Source organism: Giraffa tippelskirchi, chromosome 10, assembly GCF_054371585.1.
Source record: "Giraffa tippelskirchi isolate mGirTip1 chromosome 10, T2T-mGirTip1v1.2.pri, whole genome shotgun sequence".
NCBI classification, from domain to species: Eukaryota; Metazoa; Chordata; class Mammalia; order Artiodactyla; family Giraffidae; genus Giraffa; species Giraffa tippelskirchi.
In genome coordinates, this window is record NC_137284.1 from 86347894 (window position 1) to 86373423 (window position 25530).

The following is a 25530-nucleotide window of genomic DNA, read 5'->3' on the forward strand; positions in this document are numbered from 1 at the left end:
AACAGAATCACTGAGTAGTTTATTTCATTATTTTCAGCCAGTAAACAATATTTGTATTCATTTATGAACAAACTTTTTCAGCCTTTTACGATTTTCAGCAGTCTTTCTTTGCCACTACAAATTTTATTTGGCTTGACATTTTCTCCTCACACTGTCTTTATGGTAGTGCACTGCCTCAGTTCAAGTTCAGTTCAGTCACTCAGTCATGTCTGACTCTTAGCGACCCCGTGGACTGCAGCTCACCAGGCTTCCCTGTCCATAACCAACTCCAGGAGCTTGCTCAAACTCAGGTCCATCAAGTCAGTGACGCCATCCAACCATCACATCCTCTGTCGTCCCCTTAACTCCTGCCTTCAATCTTTCCCAGCATCAGAGTCTTTTCCAATGAGTCAGTTCTTCAATTCAGGTGGCCAAAGTATTGGAGATTCAGCTTCAGGATCAGTCCTTCCACTGAATATTCAGAACTGATTTCCTTTAGGATTGACTGGTTTGATCTCCTTGCAGTCTAAGGGACCGTCAAGAATCTTCTCCAACAAAACAGTTCAGAAGAATCGATACTTCGGCGCTCAGCTTTCTTTATAGTCCAACTCTCACATCTGTACATGACTACGAAAAACCATAGCTTTGACTAGGACACTTGTCAGTAAAGTAATGTCTCTGCTTTTTTAATATGCTGTGTAGGTTGGTCATAGCTTTTCTTCCAAGGAGAAAGTGTCTTTAATTTCATGGCTTCAGTGATTTTGGAGTCCCTCAAAATAAATTCTCTCACTGTTTCCATCGTTTCCCTGTTTGCCATGAGGTGATGGGACCAGATGCCATAATCTTAGTTTTCGGAATGTTCAGTTTTAAGCCAACTTTTTCACTCTCCTGTTTCACTTTCATCAAGAAGCTCTTTAGTTCTTCTTCACTTTCTGCCATAAGGTTGGTGTCATCGGCATATCTGAGGTTATTGATGTATCTCCCGGCAACCTTGATTCCAGCTTGTGCTTCATCTAGCCCGGCATTCCGCTTGATATACTCTGCATATAAATTAAATAAGCAGGGTGACAATATACAACCTTGACGAACTCCTTTCCCAATTTGCAACCAGTCTGTTGTTCCATGTCTGGTTCTAACTGTTGCTTCCTGATCTGCATACAGATTTCTCAGGAGGCAGGTAAGGTAGTCTGGTATTCCCATCTCTTTAAATATTTTCCACAGTTTGTTGTGATCCACACAGTCAAAGACTTTGGCATAGTCAATAAAGCAGAAGTAGATGTTTTTCTGGTACTCTCTTGCTTTTTCAATGACCATCGGATGTTGGCAATTTGATTTCTGGTTCCTCAAGTTCTAAATCCAACTTGAACTTATGGAAGTTCTCGGTTCACGTACTGTTGAAGCCTGGCTTGGAGAATTTTGAGCATTACTTTACTAGCGTGTGATATGAGTGCAATTGTGTGGTAGTTTGAGCATTCTTTGGCATTGCCTTTCTTTGGGATTGGAATGAAAACTGACCTTTTCCAGTCCTGTGGCCACTGCTGAGTCTTCCAAATTTGCTGGCATATTGAGTGCAACACTTAGCAGCAGCATCTTTCAGGATTTGAAATAGCTCAATTGGAATTCCTTCACCTCCACTAGCTTTGTTTGTAGTGATACTTCCTAAGGCCCACTTGACTTCTCATTCCAGGATGTCTGGCTCAAGTGAGTGATCACACCTTCGTGGTTATCTGGGTCATGAATATCTTTTTTGTATAGATCTTCTGTGTATTCTTGCCACCTCTTCTTAATATCTTCTGCTTCTGTTAGGTCCATATCATTTCTGTCGTTTATTGTGCCCATCTTTGCATGAAATGTTCCCTTGATATCTCTAATTTTATTGAAGACATGTCTAGTTTTTCCCATTCTATTGTTTTCCTCTATTTAATTGCATTTATTACTGAGGAAGGCTCTTATCTCTCCTTCCTATTCTTTGGAACTCTGCATTCAAATGGGTATGTCTTTCCTTTTCTCCTTCCCCTTTCACATCTCTTCTTTTCTCAGCCATTTGTAAGGCCTCCTCAGATAACCATTTGCATTTGTTTTTCTTGGGGATGGTCTTGATCACTGCCTCCTGTACAGTTTCATAAACCTCCGTCCATAGTTCTTCAGGTACTCTATCATATCTAATCTCTTGAATCTATTTGTCACTTCCACTGTATAATTGTAAGGGATTTGATTTAGGTTATACCTGAAAGGTCTAGTGGTTTTCCCCACTTTCTTCAGTTTAAGTCTGAATTTTGCAATGATGAGTTCATGATCTGAGCCATAGTCAGCTCCCAGTCTTGTTTTTGCTGACTGTGTAGAGGTTCTTCATCTTTGGCTGCAAAGAATATAATCAATCTGATTTTTGGTATTGACTATCTAGTGATGTCCATGTGTAGAGTCTTCTCTTATGTTGTTGGAAGAGAGTGTTTGCTATGACCAGTGCGTTCTCTTGGCAAAACTCTGTTAGCTTTTGCTCTGCTTCATTGTGTACTCCAAGGCCAAACTTGCCTGTTACTCCAAGTATCTCTTGACATCCTACTTTTGCATTCCAGTCCCCTGTGATGAAAAGGACATCTTTTTTTGGGTGTTCTAGAAGGTCTTGTGTGTCTTCATAGAACCATTCAGCTTCAGCTTCTTCAGCATTAGTGGTGGGTTAGCATTATAACTTGGATTACTGTGATATTGAATGGTTTGCCTTGGAAATGAACAGAGATCATTCTGTTGTTTCTGAGGTTGCACCCAAGTACTGCATTTTGAACTCTTTTGTTGACTATGAGGGCTACTCCTTTCTTGTAAGAGATTCTTGCCCACAATAGTAGATATAATGGTCATCTGAGTTAAATTCACCCATTCCAGTCCATTTTAGTCCACTGATTCCTAAAACGTTGATGTTCACTCTTTCCATCTCCTGTTTGAACACTTTCAGTTTACTTTGATTCATGGACCTGACATTCCAGGTTGCTAATATTGTTTTTTACAGCATTGGGCTTACTTCCATCACTAGTCACATCCACAACTGGGCGTTGTTTTTACTTTGGCTCCATTTCTTCATTGTTTCTGGAGTTATTTCTCCACTTTTCTCTAGTGGCATACTGGGCACCTACCGACCTGGTGAGTTCATCTTTCAGTGTCCTATCTTTATGCCTTTTCATACTGTTCATGGGGTTCTCAAGGAAAGAATACTGAGGTGGTTTGCCATTCCCTCCTCCAGTGGACCATGTTTTGTCAGAACTCTCCACTGTGACCCATCCATCTTGGGTGGCCCTGCATGGCATGGCTCATGGTTTCACTGAGTTAGACAAGGCTGTGGTCCATGTGATCAGTTTGATCAGTTTTCAGTGATTGTGGTTTTCATTCTGTTTGCCCTCTGAAGGATAGATAAGAGGCTTATGGAAGCTTACTCATGGGAGAGACTGACTGTGGAGGATATTGGGTCTTGTTCTGATGGGTGAGGCCATGCCCAGCAAGACCTTAGGAGGGACAAAATCGCCTTTAGAATCAAGCCCCATACCCGTCAGAGATGCTTGGAGGGCTCAAATAAAACCTTGTATGCACCAGGACCCAGAGACCCCGTGTCATTTCAGTTCAGTCGCTCAGTCATGTCCAACTCTGCGACCCCATGAGCTGCAGCACGCCAGGCCTCCCTGTCCAACACCAACTCCCAGAGTCCACCCAAACTCATGTCCATTGAGTCGGTGATGCCATCCAACCATCTAATCCTCTGTCATCCCCTTCTCCTCCTGTCCTCAATCTTACCCAACATCAGGGTCTTTTCAAATGAGTCAGCTCTTCACATCAGGTGACCAAAGTATTGGAGTTTCAGCTTCAACATCAGTCCTTCCAATGAACACCCAGGACTGATCTCATTTAGGATGGACTGGTTGGATCTCCTTGCAGTCCAAGGGACTCTCAAGAGTCTTCTCCAACACCACAGTTCAAAAGCATCAATTCTTCGGCGCTCAGCTTTCTTTATAGTCCAACTCTCACATCCATACATGACTACTGGAAAAACGATAGCCTTGACTAGATGGACCTTTGTTGGCAAAGTAATGTCTCTGCTTTTTAATATGCTGTCTAGGTTGGTCATAACTTTCCTTCCAAGGAGTAAGCGTCTTTTAATTTCATGGCTGCAACCCCCATCTGCAGTGATTTTGGAAATCACTAGAAAAATAAAGTCAGCCACTGTTTCCACTGTTTCCCCATCTATTTGCCATGAAGTGATGGGACCAGATGCCATGATATTAGTTTTCTGAATATTGAGCTTTAAGCCAAATTTTCACTCTCCTCTTTCACTTTCATCAAGAGGCTCTTTAGTTCCTCTTCACTTTATGCCATAAGGGTGGTGTCATCTGCATATCTGTGTCAGATCTGCCTTTGAGTGCTTGAGTGTCTCCGAAAGTACGGATCAGCAGTGGCCTGCCAAAGGGGCAGGACCTCTGGGTTCAGTAGAGCCGCGAAGCAGGAGATCCATAAACTGCAGAATAATTAAACCAAATAAATTCTCTCACTGTTAAGAAAATTCTAGGACCCATAACAGATATCCTGACCTGGGAATCTGGCAAAGGGAATGAACCCCCAGGGAATTTGAATTTGGAGGCCGTTGGGATTTAATTACAGAACTTACACAGGACTTGGGAGACATACTCTTGGAGGTCACAAACAAAACCTTGAACACACCAGGACCCAGGAAAAAGGAGCAGTGACCCCACAAGAGACTGACCCAAACTCGCCTGTGAGTGTCCAGGAGTCTCCAGCTACAGGGTCTGGGGCACTGAGTGTAGCAGTGCATGCACGGGACCTTTTGAAATAGGTCGCCATTATAGTCATTACCTCCACCATAGTTTGGTCCCAGGTCAAAAAACAGGGCAGGAACATAGCCCCGCCCATCCACAGAAATTGGATTAAAGATTTACTGAGCAAGGCCCTGCCCATTAGAACAGGACCCAGTGCACTGGTTAATCAGAAGTTTTTAGTCCTAGTCATTGGTTATCTCCCCAGGGAACAATATGAATCCAGTTCTCTAACTTTATTTCAACTCACTGCTGCTGCTCCTTCTGCTGTTATGAAACCAATTGTAGATGCAAATAATTCTTTCCATGATTACTAAAATAAATACCACATGTAAGAGAGGTTTGATTTTTTCATGCTACAAAAGATCAGCTCTGGGAGAATGTAATAGCAATTGTAGCACTCTGTTTCCTAATCAGCTACACGTGCAGAACTCTTCCAATGGTGCTATAACTTGTCCATTATTTCTTGTAAGCAATGTGTAAAACTCAGAGTGTACTCAGAGAAAGTTTTTAATGTGTTTTCTTGGAAGCTAGAGCTGCTACATTAATGTTAAAAATCAACATTATAAACCGCATCTTACTGGTTGTTTTTTAATAAAAATGACACAAGAGTAGATAAGAACTATATATAGAATAATATTTGAGCTTCCTTTGGAAATATAATAGTGTTGGTCTTAATGAGTTCTTGGGTAAAAATGATTGATAAAGTTGAGACTCTTGTGTGTCTGTGTGTCCCCAGGCAATAAAAAATAACAGGCTTAAAACGTTTTGGTAGAAGCACCACTGTACATCCCAGCAATCAAATTAAAAAGTTACAATTGCATAAGAATGATTATTATTGAATCTTTACAATGCAAGGGACATGCTGATTTATTTCTTACTGTAGTATGGTCTACATTTGGATAAGGTTATTGTTTTAAATGGAGGTAAGAGTGAACATTTCAAAACCCTAAAAGGCACAGATCTTTTGAAAGATTTCAATCAATTATGTAACATGTATTTCTAAGATAAGCAACCACTGTGATTTTTAAACATAGTGAATCTCCAGGGCATCATTCAAATGCATTCATTTAATTAACAAGTATGTATTATTTAGCACCATTATCCACTTAGAACACATCAGTGAACACAACAGATCCCCCTTCTGTTGTGGACCTTATGTTCTTGTGGAAGGGTATAGATTTAAAAAAAAAAAAGGACAAATAAGTAAATTAGTATTTTAGACAGTAGTAAGTACTATGGAAAAGAAAAAAGGAAAGGTTAATGGTGTTTTGCTGAGATGGGGGAGGTCAGGTGGCAGTGTTAAAATGGTAGTCAGGGTAGGCCTCTTTCAGACTGTGAGATTTAGAGACTTGAAGAAGATGTGGGATAACCAAGGGAATATCTGTAGGAAGAGCATTCCAGACAGAGGAAAAGAGCCCGAGTAACGGTGCAGTGGTGTGAGTGAGCACTCCTGCAGTATGCTAAGAAGAAGGCCAGTGTGGCTGAAGCAGAATGAGAGAGAGAGTAATGTGCATGCGTGCAGGTGTGCTCAGTCATATCCAGCTCCTTGAGACCCGATGGATTGTAGCCCGCCAGGCTTCTCTGTCTATGGAATTTTCCATGCAATACATCCTGGAGTGGATTGCCATTTCCTTCTCGAGGGGATCTTCCCAAACCACGGATCAAACCCGTATCTCTTGCGTCTCCTGCATGGGCAAGCAGATTCTTTACCAGTTGAGCCACCTCAAAGTAAAAATGCCTGAAAGGGACAGGTTGGTGCAGATACCTTTAAGACAGTACCATAATGACTGCCTTTCAGGGAAGAGCACTCGATTTTTGAAAACCGGGTAGAGAAACTTTTTAAGTCACTTGTCTCAAGGTTATCTGGAATTAGGTTTGGTACTGTGTCCAAATTCATTTTAAACACCAGTTAATCTCTTCATGATTTGTGTTCTCTTATTCTTATATTCGTAATCCATGCTGGTGTGGCTTTAGCAAATGCACACATGTGCATACACATTTGTTGTTGTTCAGTCATTCAGTCATGTCTGACTCTGTGATTCCATGGACGGCAACAGCCCAGGCTTCCCTGTCCTTCACCATCTCCCAGAGCTTGCTCAAACTCATGTCCATTGAGTCGGTGATGCCATCCAACCATCTCATCCTCTGTCGTTACCTTGTCCTCCCGCCTTCAGTCTTTCCCAGCATCAGGGTCTTTTCCAATGAGTCGGCTCTCTGCATCAGGTGGCCAAAGTATTGGAGCTTCACCTTCAGCATCAGTCCTTCTAATGAATATTCAGGACTGATTTCATTTAGGATTGACTGGTTGGATCTCCTTGCAGTCCAAGGGATTCTCAAGAGTCTTCTCCAACACCTCAGTTTGAAAGCATCAATTCTTTGGCACTCAGCCTCCTTTATGGTCCAACTCTCACATCTATACATGACTACTGGAAAAACCATAGCTTTTACTAGATGGACCTTTGTCGGCAAAGTAATGGCTCTGCTTTTTAATATGCTGTCTAGGTTTATCATAGCTTTCCTTTCAAGGAGCAAGCATCTTTCAATTTCATGGCTGCAGTCACCATCTTCAGTAATTTTGGAGTCCCCCAAAATAAAGTCTGCCACTGTTTCCACTGTTTCCCCATCTATTTGCCATGAAGTGATAGGGCCAGATGCGATGATCTTAATTTTTTGAATAGTGAGTTTTAAGCCAGCTTTTCATTCTCCTCTTTCACCTTCATCAAGAGGCTCTTTAGTTCCTCTTTGCTTTGCACCATGAGAGTGGTGTCATCTTCATATCTGAGGTCATTGATACTTCTCCCAGCAAACTTGATTCCAGCTTGTGCTTCATCCCATCTGGAATTTCACATGATGTACTCTGCATATAAGTTAAATAAGCAAGGTGACAATATATAGCCTTGACATATTCCTTTCCCAGTCTGCAACCAGTCCTTTGTTCCACGTCTGGTTCTAACTATTCTTGACCAACATACAGGTTTCTCAGGAGGCAGGTCAGGTGGTCTGGTATTCCTATCTCTTAAATTTTCCATGGTTTGTTGTCATCCACACCATCAAAGGCTTTAGCATAGTCAATGAAGCAGAGGTAGATGTTTTTCTGGAATTCTCTTACTTTTTCTATGATCCAATGGATGTTAGCAATTTGATCTCTGGTTCCTCTGTCTTTTCTAAATCCAGCTTGAACATCTGGAAGTTCTCATTTCACGTACTGTTGAAGCCTAGCTTGGAGAATTTTGAGCATTAGTTTACTAGCCTGTGAAGTGGGTGCAATTGTGCAGTAGTTTGAACATTTGGCATTGCCTTTCTGTGGGATTGGAAAGAAAACTGATCTCAGGCCAAACTACAGGGAGGGAACACATCCCCACTCATCAGCAGAAAATTGGTTTAAAGATTTACAGAGCACTGTCTTGCCCACCAGAGCAAGACCTATAGACCCCATAGCTGGTCTCTCCTATCAGGATGCTTCCACAAGCCTCTTTTCTTCATCCATCAGAGGGAAGACAGAATGAAAACCACAATCACAGAAAACTAAGTAACTGATCACATGGATCACAACCTTGTCTAAGGAATGAAACTATGAGCCATGCAGTGTAGGGCCATCCAGGATGGATGGGTTGTGGTGGAGAGTTCTGACAAAATGTGGTCCACTGGAGAAGGGGATGGCAAACCAGTTCAGCATTCTTACCTTGAGAACTCCATGAATAGTATGAAAAGACAAAAAGGTAAGGCACTGAATGATGAAATTCCCAGGTCAGAAGGTGCCCAATGTGGTATTGGAGAAGAGCGGAGGAATAGCTCCAGAAGGCATGAAGAGGCTGAGCCAAAGTGGAAGCAATACCCAGGTGTGGATGTGTCTGGTGGTGAAAGTAAAGTGCATACACATACATGCACACAAAACTAGATGGATGGGTAGATTAATAGAAACAAAACTTTTCTAGGACCAATTACATTTATGTATATAAATAAATATTCATGAATAAATGCATATATTTATGGTTCATAAAATATCATGAATAATTTAATACATGGCCTCAAAGAGCGTTATATGTGTTTGGAATCTGTGCACCTTGGCCTTCCCTTCCTTCTGCAGCATCTTGCGAGCATTATCAGGTGGCTGCAGTCTTTTGCCTTTATGTCTCTGTCTCTTGCCCCCTGACTGAAAAGAATCAAGTGCTACTCTTTCTAGTACTATTAGATTCCCTGTGCTTTGAAATTCTACAGCCTTTACTGTGAAGGGATTTTGTTCTATCACTTATTGTCCCTTGTATCTCCAACAAATTATGTTTTTTTATATGGACCTTTTAAAAAAATCTTTATTGAATTTCTTGCAGTATTGTTTCTGCTTTACATTTTGACTTTTATCTGCAATTCCCATGGGATCTTAGCTTCCCAACCAGGAATCAAACCTGCACCCCCAGCATTAGAAGATGAAATCTTAACCACTGGACCTCCTGGAAAGTCCCCCAACAAATCCTGCTTAAATGACCTTTTCCATTAATACATGCTCAGATGTCTCCAGTCATTAAGCTGTTGCTTTGTAGGTCCATTTTTCTAGCAGTGTCTGTTTTCTCCTGTTCAATACCAAGCTCTTTACGTGCATTTCTATGTTTGCTGTTTGCACATCAAATCCTGCCCTTTCATCTTCAGGCCCCTGCAGTTGGGATTCTTCCCATTATCTCACTGATGAGTCTCCTACCTCTTTACTGCTATGTTAGTGTTCTTTTCATTCTTTATCTGATTTGATCTCTTTATAACATTCAAGGCAATGAAACCCACTTATCCTTGAACATATTCTTTTCTTTGGCTTCAATGACAATATTCTTTCAAGTTACTTTCTACCGTTAAGACAACTTATTTCTAATCTTTTCAAATCTCTCCTTTGTACCCACTTCTTAAATACCAGTGTCTTTAGGGCCACATTCCACACTCTGGACAATCTCAACTCCTGGCAAAACTTCCATCAGTATCTTCATGGTATCATCCTTCCCAGATGTATCTCCAGTTGAGGTCTCTCCACAGTTATGTAGAACTGTGTCCTCGACACCAGTGGGAAAATCCATATCCCATAGACACCCTCAAATTCAAGATGTCAAACTCTAAACATCTCCCAACCATCTTTCTCTTCTTTGCCCTATATTTAGTGAATGCTGCTGCTGCTGCTGCTAAATCGCTTCAGTCATGTCTGACTCTGTGCGACCCCATAGACGGCAGCCGACCAGTCTCCGCTGTCCCTGGGATTCTCCAGGCAAAAATACTGGAGTGGGTTGCCATTTCCTTCTCCAGTGTATGAAAGGGAAAAGTGAAAGTGAAGTCGTTCAGTCATGTCTGACTCTTAGCGACCCCATGGACTGTGGCCTACCAGGCTCCCCCGTCCATGGGATTTTCCAGGCAAGAGTACTGGAGTGGGGTGCCATTGCCTTCTCCATATTTAGTGAATAGCAGCCCTAAATACCTCAGTGTCCAAGCTCAGAAGCTGAGCACCATTTTTAAGAGCAATTTTAAATTCATAGGAAAATTGAGAGTCAGGTACAGAGTCCGGTGTTCTTGCCTGGAGAATCCCAGGGACGGGAGCCTGGTGGGCCGCCGTCTCTGGAGTCGCACAGAGTCGGACATGACTGAAGCGACTTAGCAGCAGCAGCAGCAGTAGTAGTAAAAATACTGTTTGAAACATCAGTGGCCATTATCACCAATTGCCAAAGATAACATTGAGATAAGATTAGATAGTGGAGTATATGGTAATTAAAATCACACTTTAGATCATTCTTTAAAGGAATTTTTAAAATAATAATCGTTTAGTATGAAGGAAAGTGTTTCTGCCAAAGTTAAAGAATCTCAGGATACAAAGAACTTAACAGTTGTAGGAGAATGAGGCAAAACATTCCAAACTTGAAAAAAAAAATTCAGTAGGACATAACTAACAAATATTGTAACTGGGAATGCATAATAAACTAGAACAGTTGTTAAAAATGCATGGTAGCCTCTGCAGAGAAAGTTTATCATTAAGAAACATTTCCTGTGATATTATGCTTACATTTTGTAATTGTATATGATCAGCATATATTCATAATCTTACCATTATCTTTTTCCAGGATAACTATAATTGCTTCGGACTTTACAGGGTTGGCTCAGAAGCAAACTGTTGTATATCAGAAAAGTAATCTCCACAACCTACAGCTAGCTAGTGGCCCTCTAACATGACAGATGGCGCCCTGCCTGTCTTAAGCAGCTTGTGGGACACAGCTGAATGTCAACACCACTGGGATGTAATTATTGCAATCTCTTGGGTCCAGTTTGGCATGACCCTGAAAGCAGTTCCCCAGAAACTGCTGGAAGCAATGCAGTGGTGAAAAGGGCAAAGAAATGGGAGCTTTTTGAGACCAGTAGCATTTTCATTTTACTGACAAGTGTTTTCATGCAGCTTGAGAATAAGTGTTTTTCATGTGACAAATCAAACTGACAAGAAAATTGAAAAAAAAATGATCAATTTCCTGTGTGACCTAATTTAAATATTATCAGAGAGGCTTTTATTTATATTGCAGAAGGAGCTGAATAGCTCAAAACAGTTTTGAAAAAATGCTTTTAATGATTAAAAAGCAATATCAATTATATTTAAATTGTTTGCTAAATAACTTAATAACACTTTGTTATATTTTAAGACATACATTGTAAATTACTCATTTAATTTAATCTTTAAAACAACCGTATAAGTTAGATATTATCATTAGCTCCAATTTATAGGTGGTGAATGAGGCACAGAGAAGTCATTTATGACACAAAACCAGCGGTAGATCAAGGGCCCTAGCCAAGACATCTAGTTTCAGAGTCCTTGTTCTTAATCATTTTACTTCTCTATATTCTACCCTGCATGTTTCTTTAAAATGCTCAATCTACCTGTGTAGCATAGTAGTACCTAGGAAGATTATGGGGCTTGATACTGAAGACATAGTGGAAGATAATCTAAAATTCCAAAGATACTAAAAAATAGACCATTTGAGAAATTATTAATATATGAATTGATTACTCATAAATTTCTCCCCAGAAAAGTGCCTTTAAGTTATATATATATATATATATAAATATATATATATATATAAATATGCATGCTCAGCCATTTCAGTTGTATCTGACTCTTTGCAACTCTGTGGACCATAGCCTGAGAGGCTCCTCTGTTCATGAAGCCTCAGGAAAGAATACTGGAGTGGGTTGCCATGCCCTCCTCCAGGAGATCTTCCTGACACAGGGATTGAACCCAAGTCTCTTACATCTTCTGTATTGTGTGTGTGTGTGTGTGTGTGCTAAGGATGCTGAAAATGCTTTTTATTAGTAAAAAATTTAACATCCCCAAACAGATATGCTTTCATGTGCCTTTTAATGGGGTAAGGGGGGCTTTATACAAATGTCACAACTCTTTTTCTGATTTATAAATGGCACAGACATTTCTCCTGTACATGAAAACAGGCATCAAGAAGTCATACTGCTGATCGTAGTTAACAAAATCTGAGCACTGTGTATGTATTATCTCATTTAATCTTCACAATAGCCCATGAGAAAAGTGTTATTTATTATAACTTTGCTTTACAGATGAAGAAGCTAGAGAGAGAAGTCACTTGCCTATAGCATTTTAAATAATGTATAGAACAAGGTGATACATCTGTGGTAAAAGCAGTTGCATACAGTGTAGATATAATTCTGGTCATTTCTCAAAGGCTTGTGTATTGTATCAATCAACCACTAAGCAAGAGGTAGTGAGAGCCTAAAGAGTGGAAGGAAAATACCTGAGGAACTGTAACTGCTAGTGGTGACTTTTTCTTGTAGGGGTTGGTCAGAGCAGTCCGTTCTAACTAGTAGAAGCAGTAGACAGGCCCTTAAGGAATTTGCAGTCTAATTGTTGAAATTACTCCTACTGTGAAAAACTCTAAAATGATGGATTATAAATTCTAAGTGTAAACAAGGACCGGCATAAGAGCCTCAGAGGGGCAGTTGTGGTTTAAGGATACCTCCCACAACATCGCCACTCTGAGAAAGGGGCTCTGAGGTGGATCTTGGAGGAAGAAAAGGTAAAGTAAGGTGTAGGTGAGAGGAAGGGCTCTGTCATTGGGAAAGGCAAAAGCAAAGACCAAATTCATGATGCACTTGTGCACTTGAGAGCTGAAAGGGGTGGAGCCTGGAGAACATTCCGTTGAAACTTCTGCTCTTGCCCCTTATGATGTACTTTCCGCGAAACAACTGGTTGTCATTTTAAAACAAATGAGAAAGTGTTTCTCCCTGCATATTACAATTCAAGAATTTTATACTTCACAGAGAATCAAGAACCAAATGCTGCAAAATGAGTCCCTGCTGAGAAGTCTCACACACACAGTGTGTGTGTGGGAAGAGAAAGGTGACTTTAATCAGTGAATCAGGCCAGAACAGATAGCACTGGGAAGGGCATCAGTCTTGAAGGAGCCATGAGGAGTGGTGGAGCCTGTGGCTTCCTCAGATGCTATATTAAGTTCTACTCCACTCCAGCTGCCCCATGTAGAAGTAGCTTTTCTTTTGCTTTATATTCTGGTCCATTTAAGAGCATCCAGAAATCCAGATTTTTGTGTGAAATCCCCTTTTCAAAATATTTGGCTCAATAAGAATAGTGGAAGAAAAAGAAAGAAAAAAAAAAACCACTGTGCAGACAAAATACATCTGTAAGACAGATGTCTAGATCAGAACCACAGGCCACTAGTTTCTGACCTCTGCTCTGCTCAGTCTGGCTCTGCCTTGCTCCTCAACCTCAGTTCATCCTACACTTTCTCCTGCTCACAGCATTCTCACCGCAGTGGCTTCCTTTCACGTTATAAAAATTCTTGATCTCTTCCATACTCTGGGTCCTTCATGTGTCTTCTTTTCTCTGTCTACAGTTTTCTGTGGTCCTTCTCATTCTTCAGACCTCAGCAAGACTTCACTTCCTTTGAGTAGTATTTCCTGACTCCTCTCTAAAATTGTTACCCGACCCCTTGCCCTTTGTCTCCTTCCTTTCTTCCACTGGTTCCCAAAAGTGTGGTCTAGGGATCCCTGGAGACCCCCATGATCCTTTCAAGAGGGCCCACAAAGTCAAAACTACTTCCATTGTCATAGTAAGATGCATTGTTTTTGCTTTCTTTTTTCATTTACATTCTTTCATGATTGAATAGTGGAATTTTCTAGAAGCCATATGACAGATGATACTGTAACAGACTGAATGCAGAAGCAGATATGAAAATTCTGCTCTCTTCTATTAAACCAGACAGAGAGATCCGAAAAATATGTAAAACACCGCTACTCTTCTCATTAAACTTTTGCTTTGAAAATACAGTTATTTTCATAAAATCACATTACTAGAAGGCAATGGCACCCCACTCCAGTACTCTTGCCTGGAAAATCCCATGGATGGAGGAGCCTGGTAGGCTGCAGTCCACGGGGTCGCTAAGAGTTGGACACGACTGAGCGACTTCACTCTCACTTTTCGCTTTCATGCACTGGAGAAAGAAATGGCAACCCACTCCAGTGTTCTTGCCTGGAGAATCCCAGGGACGGCGGAGCCTGGTGGGCTGCCGTCTATGGGGTCGCACAGAGTCGGACACGACTGAAGCGACTTAGCAGCAGGCTTTATGATTGCCCTTAATACATTAATACATATTATAACTTTTTTAATTTTAATTTCTGTTATGGTAAATATCACTAAACATAGACCCAAAACAAATTATTTGACATACATAATAATTTTTAAGGATGAAAAGGGGTCTTGAGACCAAAATTTTGAGAATTGTTGCTTTATAGATATTGTATACATCAAACACAAAAATTGCCTCTTATTGTTTCTCTCACTAAAATACAGGTGCAGTGTGGGTAGGTACTTTGTTGTATTCACCACTTCAACCATCTTCAGCATCTAGAACAGTGCCTGAAGCATAATGGACACTCAGCAAACATGGGGAATAAGTGAATTAGTAAATGAACGTAAAATGTCTAAATGGGAATTCTGTTTAGAAGGATAAGTTTGAGCTACTTCTGTAAAAAGTTTAGCATATGAGGAAGGGCTGTGAAACTGATCATGCACTTAATGCGGAAAATTAAAGGTCTGCAAATGAGGAAGTAACAGTTGTAAGTGGTGTATTTAAGAAATTATTTTATAGTAAAAGTTAAATGAAATCAAATCATCCTTAATTGTTTTTTCCTTTTTCCCACACATCTTTATCAACTCTTCAACCCACTCTTCCTTTGGCTTTTTGAGGAGGAAGTTTTTGAAACCCATGTACATTTCTTACAGCTGTAAATACATTATGTCCTAATGAATGAGGTCATATCAATTTAAATGGAACACTGACAGAAAACACAATTTAGTTCATTAGTAAGGCATGACATTTATAGTCAGAAACTCATGTTGACTTTTATAGAGGAACATAAATTAAATCTGGGCAGTATTAAAGTGTGAACTCACTTGGGCAAAAATTAACATATTCCTCCAAGGCAAGCTGTTAATATAAAGCAAGGAGGTATATCTGTGGTGTAATTAGAAGGGCTCCAGGGGAGGTCTTTCTCCCTCCCACCCAGGGGGCACAAGTGTTTAAACTCTACCATTAGAGAGACCTTCTTTGAAGTGACTCTTTCTGCTGTGCTCTTTTAAGATACAAATCCCATAGAGAACGTTAAGAATTTGGTACCAAGCTGCTATATTTAATTCTGCCTCTATGTTATATTAGCTGCATGATCTTGGGCAACTAATTAAACATTTCTATGCTTCAGTTTATGCATTGTAAAATAGAGACACCAACAGAGTTGTTGTGAGAACTGAATAACACATGTAAAGATAATTGATATGGTCCCTGACATGTGGTATGTCCTCTGGCAGTGTTAGTGTTTATTGTTATGTCATTGTGGGTAGCATAGGAGACCGGGTGTCAAGGAGAACTAACTTTGGAACTAAATGACCAAGAAATCCTGATTAAGTAATTTAGCATATCTAAGCTTTGATATCCTAATTTAGATTAATAAAAATAAGAGAAGGCTGACTTCAGTTAAAAGGGAGAAAATGTTTTTAACAAATGGATGTGCTGAGTGTAAGGAATAAATAATAACTTTCTTAAAAAAAATTAATGATGGGGAAAGAACTAATATATACTCTGCAGAGCACTTTAATGGAGGCATCTACAAGATGCTATGGAATCATGGAAGAGGAAGATGGCAGTTTTGATTATTGTCATCAGACAAGACATGAAAGAGAAAGGACTTTTTCAGATGGGCTTTGGACATATTAGAAAGGTTTTATGCAATTCAAGTGGGATAGGGTAATTCCAGGTAGGAAAGGTTCTGATTGAACCTCTTTCTATAAGGAGGAGTGCACAGTACTTAGCACACAATAGCAGGTGACTTAGTGGAAACTTAATATGGGGAAAAAAGAGTTCAGAAATACCGTGGAGAACATGGAAGTTTATGAGTTATAGACTGGGCTTTCACTCTTCAAGAAATAGACTTTGAAAATTTATGAACATGAAAGGTTTTGATCATCTGTTATCATCTGTTCTATAAAAAATAAACTTTGGTAACAAAGCAAGGGAAGAAATGGTGAGAAATGAGAGTAAAGTCTGAGAAGGTAACTGGAAGAAAGAGGGACCAGAAGTCAGAGTTATAGATGAGGAGATTCCAGACATGAAACCATAGGACATGAGGCTCTTTTTTGGTTTGAGAAATGAAGGAATGAGGGTCAAGGATGATACTGGGGTCTGCATCCCAGAAACTGGAAAGATGCTTTTAAGTAAATAGTGTTTAAAGGAAAGGAAAAGCTGGTTTGGGGAAGAAAATAATACTTCTATCAATAGATTCTCTGATTCTAAATACCAGCAGAAGGAAAACATATTAGTCAAAAACATATTTGAGGTGCTCACAGCTCCTCTGATTCACTTCCCTCATGCCACAGTGCCTGGCATGGAGAGCATCATAAATATGAATCCAGCTCTGATTCAAGGGCTCTGGTGTGGGGTCTGGAAAGGCAAAGGAAAAGAATGTAGAACAAGGGATGAAGCTATATAGAAAAACATCATATATTGCACATTTTTACTTCTTCTGTAAGAGTTTTTATGAGGCTATACATGTTAAAAGTAACACAGAAAATTTGTGCTCTTAACATTTAAGAATTGATCTATGAACAAGTAGGTTTATATATCAAGTGGTTTCTGCTTCTCTTGTAATGAGATGCTGATTTTCTTTGCTGCTAAAAAACCACACTTAGATTAGCATTTTGGTAGCTAATTACAGTTAATTATAACATTAAATTCATATGTGATTACTTATAGGATTGCCAAATCTGTGTGTATGAGGGGCATTCTAGTTCATTCATCCATGTTACTAAAAATTTTACGAGTTGTAATAATACCAGGATTTTATATAAAAATGTCCTTTTGAAAAATCTCCTGTATCCTCAGTGTAGTGAAAACTTTAGTTACTCATAATTTATCCATTTGACATATACCAGGCATTTTATGCTCTTAAATATACATTTAACTTAGGTTTTATGAATAGTAAATAGTCTATCATAATTTTAAATGTATATTTTAGTATTATAATACAGCTTCTACTTTGACAAAACAAGCTTGTAATGCATTTAATATGGGTAATTCCCAAACTTAATGATAAATTGTTTTCCATGATGTTGTTAGTTGTTTGTTCTAGTTCTCTTTATGACACCTGGAATAGCCACAATAGCAGCTATAGAATCACACAGACATCAGCTGTGGAGTCCTGCAATCTGCTACTTGTGGAATTTCTCCAGCCTACTACAATAAACTCTCCTCCTCCTACTCCAAACAACACATTTTGGCATCATCATATAAATTTCATAAATAATCTTTGCTTCCTGTGAAAGGAAAGCATATGGTCATCAGCTGGTTACAAATATATGACTAATGAATATCTATATTAATAATCAGGATCCTATTTTAAATTATAAGGAGGGATCTAGAGAGGAAAGAAGTAATTGCTGTTTCTGGTGCTGCATCAGTCTGTCATTTGTTTTGTTTTAACTGTAAGATAGAAGTGCAGCATCCTCTCTTCTAGAAGTCACAGTTTGCTACCTGCAGGTCAGTTTGATCCACAGATCTACACAGCATTAAAAATATCTGCAAAATTTTTTTAAAAATGATACAGATAAACTTATTTACAAGACAGAAACAGACTAACAAACTTAAAGAAGAATTTATGGTTACTGGGGGGCAAACGGGGGGAAGGAACGGATAGAGTGGGAGTTTGGAATTGACATGCACACACTACTATATTTAAACTAGAAAAACAAATAACTAACAAGGATGTACTATATAGCACAAGGAACACTACTCAATATTCTGTAATAATCTAAATGGGAAAAGAATTTGAAAAAGTTTCTATTTATCATCAGTTTATAGTATCTCTTGGCCTTTTGGACTCATTTGCATTACATACATGGTCTCTAAAGATATGGAATGCTTCCCTCTCATGATATTTTCTTCAGGGAGAAGGTTAACTAGTGTGTGTGGGGTGTGTGTGTGTGTCTGTGTGTCTGTGTGTGTGTGTGTTTATACATGTGAATATATAAAGAATTGATAAATATGCACTCAGCACTATAATGCCACTTTATACCCTCATTTTCTTCCCTGCTTTCAAATTTATCACATGCACAAAGCACCTGAGACAAGAAAGGGAAACACAGGGAGGTCAATGGACTCAACACTGTGTACAAAAGAGGGTAGAATTAATTTCACAATATTTTTATGTGTTAGTGATTTCTAAACCTTAATACTTTGAAATACTGCCATTTTCATTAGGATATTTTCCTAATATGGAAATAGTTGCCTTATGTATATACCAGCATAAATTTATTTCTCTTTCCTAGAAAGGACATATTTTGATTATTTCAATATATTCTCCTTCAACTATTAACATATAATATTACTAATTCTTACAGTAGCATGTTAAATTGGTAATTTGTTGTTATCTCATATATTAACAAAGAAATACTTCCCAAATAAGTATTCCTCAAATAGGCTTTCCAAGAGGACACATTCCCGGGAATTTTCTCAGTTTGTTCTGCTTATCAGAAACCTGCTCATTTTTGTTGGTTCACAAGCATCATTGTTTCCACATTTTCAGTGTCACAGTACTCTCTAACAGTACACATCTAGTTAAGCAAATATGTCTTATTTAATTTTTCTACCATAGAAATATTATGTTAAAAATGCAGTGTCTCTAAATGCATGTAATGTTCTATATATTTTAAATGTTTTATATGTTGAGTGATTATTTTAAATTATTATAGAGTTAAAAAAATGATAAGAATGAGCCCCTTCAAAACTAAGCTACTGTTTGTTTCTTCAGAATGCCTAGTTTTCAGTCAAAACAAACTATCTGACTGCCCTAGCACCTTGCAGAAGTGCTGATTATAATTATGCATAGCCATCAACATGGAATTTACTGATAAGTTAGACTTTAACCAGGTGACATGATTGCTTCTTAAAGAACTATGAAAAAGAAGTAGAAGTAAAAATAATTGTTAGAAGGATATTATTAAAGTGAGGTTTTAATTGTTCAAATACATTTCTTTTAATTTGAATTTTGACCATAATATTATAGAAAAAAATACTGAACTCCTCAGAAGACAGTCTTTCTTTTAACTTCAGGCCTGAGTATCACCATTGTTAGTTTCTATAATCACCAGTTATATAATCTTGACAAAAAACTTACCTAAGAATCAACTTCCTTATATATAAATTAAATCTGTGGGTTTTATCCACAGTAACTGAGGAAATATCAAACAACAGTTTTGGAATCATTATCTATAATTTCCAACTGTTAGATAACTGTTGATAAATATCATGAATATATTTTTGCACTCATCTCACATGCTAGTAAAGTAATGCTCAAAATTCTCCAAGCCAGGCTTCAGCAATACATGAACCATGAACTTCCAGATGTTCAAGCTGGTTTTAGAAAAGGCAGAGGAACCAGAGATCAAATTGCCAAATTCCACTCGATCATCGAAAAAGCAAGAGAGTTCCAGAAAAACATCTATTTCGGCATTATTGACTATGCCAAAGCCTTTGATTGTGTGGATCACAATAAACTGTGGAAAATTCTGAAAGAGATGGGAATACCAGACCATCTGACCTGTCTCTTGAGAAACCTGTGTGCAGGTCAGGAAGCAACAGTTAGCACTGGACATGAAACGACAGACTGGTTCCAAATAGGAAAAGGAGTACGTCAAGGCTGTATATTGTCACCCTGCTTATTTAACTTCTATGCAGAGTACATCATGAGAAACTCTAGGTGGGAGGAAGCAGAAGCTGGAATCAAGATTGCTGGGAGAAATATCAATAACCTCAGATATGCAGATGACACCACCCTTAAGGCAGAAAGTGAAGAAGAACTAAAAAGACTCTTGATGAAAATGAAAGAGGAGAGTGAAAAAGTTGGCTTAAAGCTCAACATTCAGAAAACTAAGATCATGGCATCCGTTCCCATCACTTCACGAAAAATAGATGGGGAAACAGTGGAAACAGTGGCAGACTTTATTTTGGGTGGCGAGAAATATCAATAACCTCAAATATGCAGATGACACCATCCTTATGGCAGAAAGTGAAGAAGAACTAAAGACACTCTTGATGAAAATGAAAGAGGAGAGTGAAAAAGTTGGCTTAAAGTTCCAGATTCAGAAAACTAAGATCATGGCATCCGTTCCCATCACTTCACGAAAAATAGATGGGGAAACAGTGGAAACAGTGGCAGACTTTATTTTGGGTGGCTCAAAAGTCACTGCAGATGGTGACTGCAGCCATGAAATTAAAAGACACTTACTCCTTGGAAGGAAAGTTATGACCAACCTAGACAGTATATTAAAGAGCAGAGACATTACTTTGCCAACAAAGGTCCATCTAGTCAAGGCTATGGTTTTTCCAGTGGTTATGTATGGATGTGAGAGTTGGAGTATAAAGAAAACTGAGCGCTGCAGAATTGATGCTTTTGAACTGTGGTGTTGGAGAAGACTCTTGAGAGTCCCTTGGACTGCAGGGAGATCCAACCAGTCCATCCTAAAGGAGATCAGTCTTGGGTGTTCATTGGAAGGACTGTTGTTGAAGCTGAAACTCCAATACTTTGGTCACCTGATGCGAAGAGCTGACTCATCTGAAAAGACCCTGATGCTGGGAAAGATTGAAGGCAGGAGGGAAAGATTGAGAGAGGAGAAGGGGACGACAGAGGATGAAATGGTTGGATGGCATTACCAATACAATGGACATGGGTTTTGGTGGACTCCGAGAGTTGGTGATGGACAGGGAGGCCTGGCGTGTTGCGGTTCATGGTGTTGCAAAGAGTCAGACACGACTGAGTGACACACACACGTACTATGTTAAGTAGACCAGTAGGCCAGAGTGAAAGATAAGTTTAGAGGTTATCATGGATGATATGGCTAGGGAGGTTAATTAACTATTATTGTCTGAGTATATACACAGCTAACCCTTGACCTACACAGGGATTAGGGGTGCTGACCCTCTACACAGTGGAAAAACTACATATAACTTACAGTCAGCCTTCTATATATGCAATTCCTTTATGTCCACAGATTAAACCAGTGGTTGATTGTATACTACTGTAGAATTTACTATTGAAAAAAAATTCAAGTGCAATATAAGTGGACCCACACAGTTCAAACTGATGTTGCTCAAGGGTCAACTGTATTTTGGAGGCTTGTCTCTTGAGAAACCTGTATGCAGGTCAGGAAGCAACAGTTAGAACTGGACATGGAACAACAGACTGGTTCCAAATAGGAAAAGGAGCACGTCAAGGCTGTATATTGTCACCCTGCTTATTTAACTTATATGCAGAGTACATCATGAGAAACGCTGGGCTGGAAGAAACACAAGCTGGAATCAAGATTGCTTGGAGAAATATCAGTAACCTCAGATATGCGGATGACACCACCCTTATGGCAGAAATTGGAGAAGAACTAAGGAGCCTCTTGGTGAAGGTAAAAGAGGAGAATGAAAAAGTTGGCTTAAAGCTCAACGTTCAGAAAACTAAGATCATGGCATCTGGTCCCATCACTTCATGGGAAATAGATGGGGAAACAGCGTCAGACTTTATTTTTTTGGGCTCCAGAATCACTGCAGATGGTGACTGCAGCCATGAAATTAAAAGACGCTTACTCCTTGGAAGGAAGGTTATGGCCAACCTAGATAGCATATTTAAAAGCAGAGACATTACTTTGCCAACAAAAGTCTGTCTAGTCAAGGCTATGGTTTTTCCAGTGGTCATGTATGGATGTGAGAGTTGGACGGTGAAGAAAGCTGAGCGCTGAAGAATTGATGCTTTTGAACTGTGGTGTTGAAGAAGACTCTTGAGAGTCCCTTGGACTGCAAGGAGATCCAATCAATCCATCCTAAAGGAGATCAATCCTGGGTGTTCATTGGAAGGTCTGATGTTGAAGCTGAAACTCCAATACTTTGGCCACCTCATGTGAAGGGTTGACTCATTGGAAAAGACCCTAATGCTGGGTAGGATTGGGGGCAGGAGGAGAAGGGGACGACAGAGGATGAGATGGTTGGATGGCATCACCGACTCAATGGACATGGGTTTGGGTAGACTCCAGGAGTTGGTGATGGACAGAGAGGCCTGGCGTGCTGCAATTCATGGAGTCGCAGAGAGTCGGACACGACTGAGCGACTGAACTGAACTAAACTGAATGTGTTAGTGGGAGTTTTGTTTGTTTTGCTTTATTATTTTTTAAATCTCCTACATTATATCCAATCTTTCTCAATATTTTCTCTAATCAGTGGATAATTGAAGGTTTCTTTAGTAACTGCATAATAATCCTTAAGCAATAAATTAAACATTAAATAAAAACTCTATGAGGAGAGAAATATGGTGTTTAATTCAACATTGTATTGTCAGAGTCTAGTAGTTAGCAAATAATATGCACTCAAGAATATTCTTTGAAATAATTAATGTTGCATGTCAGTAATAGTTACATTTTTTAAACTTTAAGACCATCTTTCTAAAGGCTTTAACCATTTAAATTCATAGCAATTTAATGTGTGTGACCAAAGCTGGATTCTGACTTGGTATATATTTCACTTGATATATTCTCCAAATAATTCTTATAAAATGTGATATAGCCATAAATAAAGTAATTTATAAAATTTGGGTATTTTATTGGATAGTTAAAGCAGACCCATAATATTGAAAACCATTGCAAATAAATATGTGACTGTGACATCATGCTACTCAGTGAATTCAACTGCATATTACATTGTTACAAATGGCTCAATTATTTCTAGTGTATTTATAATAAATGTTTAGAACTAACTCATCTGGAAACAATGCTCATTGAAAACACTTTATGATATATATATTTTTTCTTTTAAGTATAGTCATTTTTATGGTGTAGGGGTAATGGATGTATGAACAAATTAAAAATCAAAGTTTTACTGAATATAGGAGAAAGTAACTCCTTTTCATATGTCCTATACTTAAAATCTGTTCTAAAGTGCTGTTGTCAGGAAATAAATGACAAAGAATGCTCATATTACTAAGATCTCATTTTCTCATGTTTGTTCAACTGGATAAAGGTCTTTGTTAATTAAGTGAAAATACATATTATTTCATCTTGTTTGCTTTTGATTTAAAGTCACACATAAAGCTATGTCAACACTACTGACATTAAATAAACAAACATCAATTAAAGAAGAATTGCAAAACTGTGCTTTGGAGGTACCTACAGAAGTAAAAGCACACACCAAGAAGTAGGTCTCCCCAAACAATTTTTCAAGCCCGACAGCACCTGTCTTCATGGTATCCTGTGGAAAGAAGCAAGCAAGCAAGCAAGCAAACAAGCAAAGATTTGTGTGGGTGGCCTTCTACTCACTGTCCATCCCGTTTGATTAAATGCGCTTCCCGGTTCTGTCTCTGCCACTGCTGGAAGAATATTGGCAGTGGGCCTTTGACCTCTGCAAGGTTTGGATCTCAAACCTCCACTTGGGTTTCTACCAATTAAAGCTACATCTTGTTCCCTGACTCAGATTATTTTGTTATTATCAAATAGAAACAGGATAATGTCTCTGTAACACTCAGGCTTTTGATCAGAGCTCAAGCTACATATAGGTTTTACCATGTTAAATCAATTTTCTCTGGCATGTTGTAGCTGTGTTTCAAGGAACACAGTTGGACCATTATAGGTCCAGAGCCTCATGTTAGCAGAAATATGACAATGTTCCACTCTGAAAAGTGGCTGTAATAGAGATGGGAAATATCTTGTGGAAGCAATAACAGTATTCATGCATTTCTAAAATCTTAACGAAGAAGCCAGAAAATAATTGGCAATTGTGGAAGATTCATAACCTTTTTTAAAAGGTTAGTTTTATGATTATAAACTTAAGCTGTTAGGCTTTAGTCACAGTTTACTTTTTTCACTAAAAGATAGACAATAGTTCATATCTCCTAAAAAATAGTAGTATTGCTGAAACATGAGTGTGATAAAAAATATTAGCCTACATTCATTTACTAGCCATACATTTAAACACAAGGACTATTTCAATGGAATTAAGACTTATTTTAATAAAAGTTAAGTGGATTTTGTATAAGTAGCCTTTTATATTTTTTTACCTCTTTATTAAAATAGTTTTCCCAAGTTTAAATATAAGTTTATAGCCCAATAGATGAGATGTTCTTGAAGACTGATTGTTTAAAAAATAAGTTGTATCTGGCAGATTTACAAAGGGACTCCTAAGCCAAAACATATGCAAAAGGTGTTAGAGATTTCTAAATTTCAGTTCAGTTCAGAAACATTTTCTGTGCCAGCCACTGAGCTAGGAGCTGAGCTATCATCACCAAATAAGGCCTCATGCCTCGTCTCAGAGAAGAGCTTACCATCCAGACAACATGAAAGACACTCAAATGGAGGCTGTCACCAAACTGTGGCAATGGAAGTGTGCTGATACTCAAAATGTATTCTCCTGAACAAATTAACATAGAAAATACACATGGCAAAGATCCTATCTTTGTTTTCAACATAAGGAATTCACTTCATGCAGTTCTTGCAAACATTTGTGAACTCACTAGACCCACCTGAGGCTTGACATAAATCTTTAAGATGAATTTGGAAATGATAAAGTAGAAGATCAGTTATCCTTTCTGGAGAGGGTGCTTTTCTGAAACAACCAAAACTCTAATAAGACAAGCATACCTAAACTTAGCAGTACACTTGTTATAAAAACCAAAGGAAGTGATTTCTAGACCCATAAAATTAAGGCGCAAAAAAATTATCTAAATATGCATAGCTAAGCATATAATTAGGCCAAACTATTACAATGCCTCATCTACATAGATAATATAAATGTACTTATTTTCACATACAAAAAAAATGGGGAATAATCTTGAGTTTTCAGCTCTATTTTCTCTTGAAATTTTGGTCTAAGAATTAAAGTGTGATGGAGGCCTGTTTCAGGAGGGAATTTTAGGCAGAATTTTCAAATGATAAAAGTTTCAAATGATGAAAGATGAAAAAGAGGGAAAACACCTAAAAAAATCACAGGGTCCTATAAAGTCTGAGTGTTGCAGTGAAGGAGACAAAATATACAACGCTTAAGTCAGGAGCCCAAACTTCATCCTCTTTAGATACCATTAAGTTCTGTAAGTCTAGGGATCAGTTACATTCAAACTGAAGTTGTATTGGAAAAACTTGTTTTCTCCCTAAACTAAGACTCCTAAA

General features: G+C 38.7%; 1 protein-coding gene and 1 long non-coding RNA gene across 3 annotated transcripts in view; one reads left to right on the forward strand and one right to left on the reverse strand.

Annotated features, from left to right (window-relative positions):
- LOC145524100 (uncharacterized) lies at nt 1–23754 on the reverse strand. Its single transcript, XR_014067177.1, has 2 exons — nt 23689–23754; nt 1–4477 (listed from the first exon to the last, which is right to left on the reverse strand). It is a non-coding gene; the product is annotated as an uncharacterized LOC145524100 (long non-coding RNA).
- SEMA3C (semaphorin 3C) overlaps nt 1–25530 on the forward strand; it is a 202469-nt gene that overhangs the window by 52199 nt on the left and 124740 nt on the right. The gene's annotated exons all lie outside the window — the stretch shown is intronic.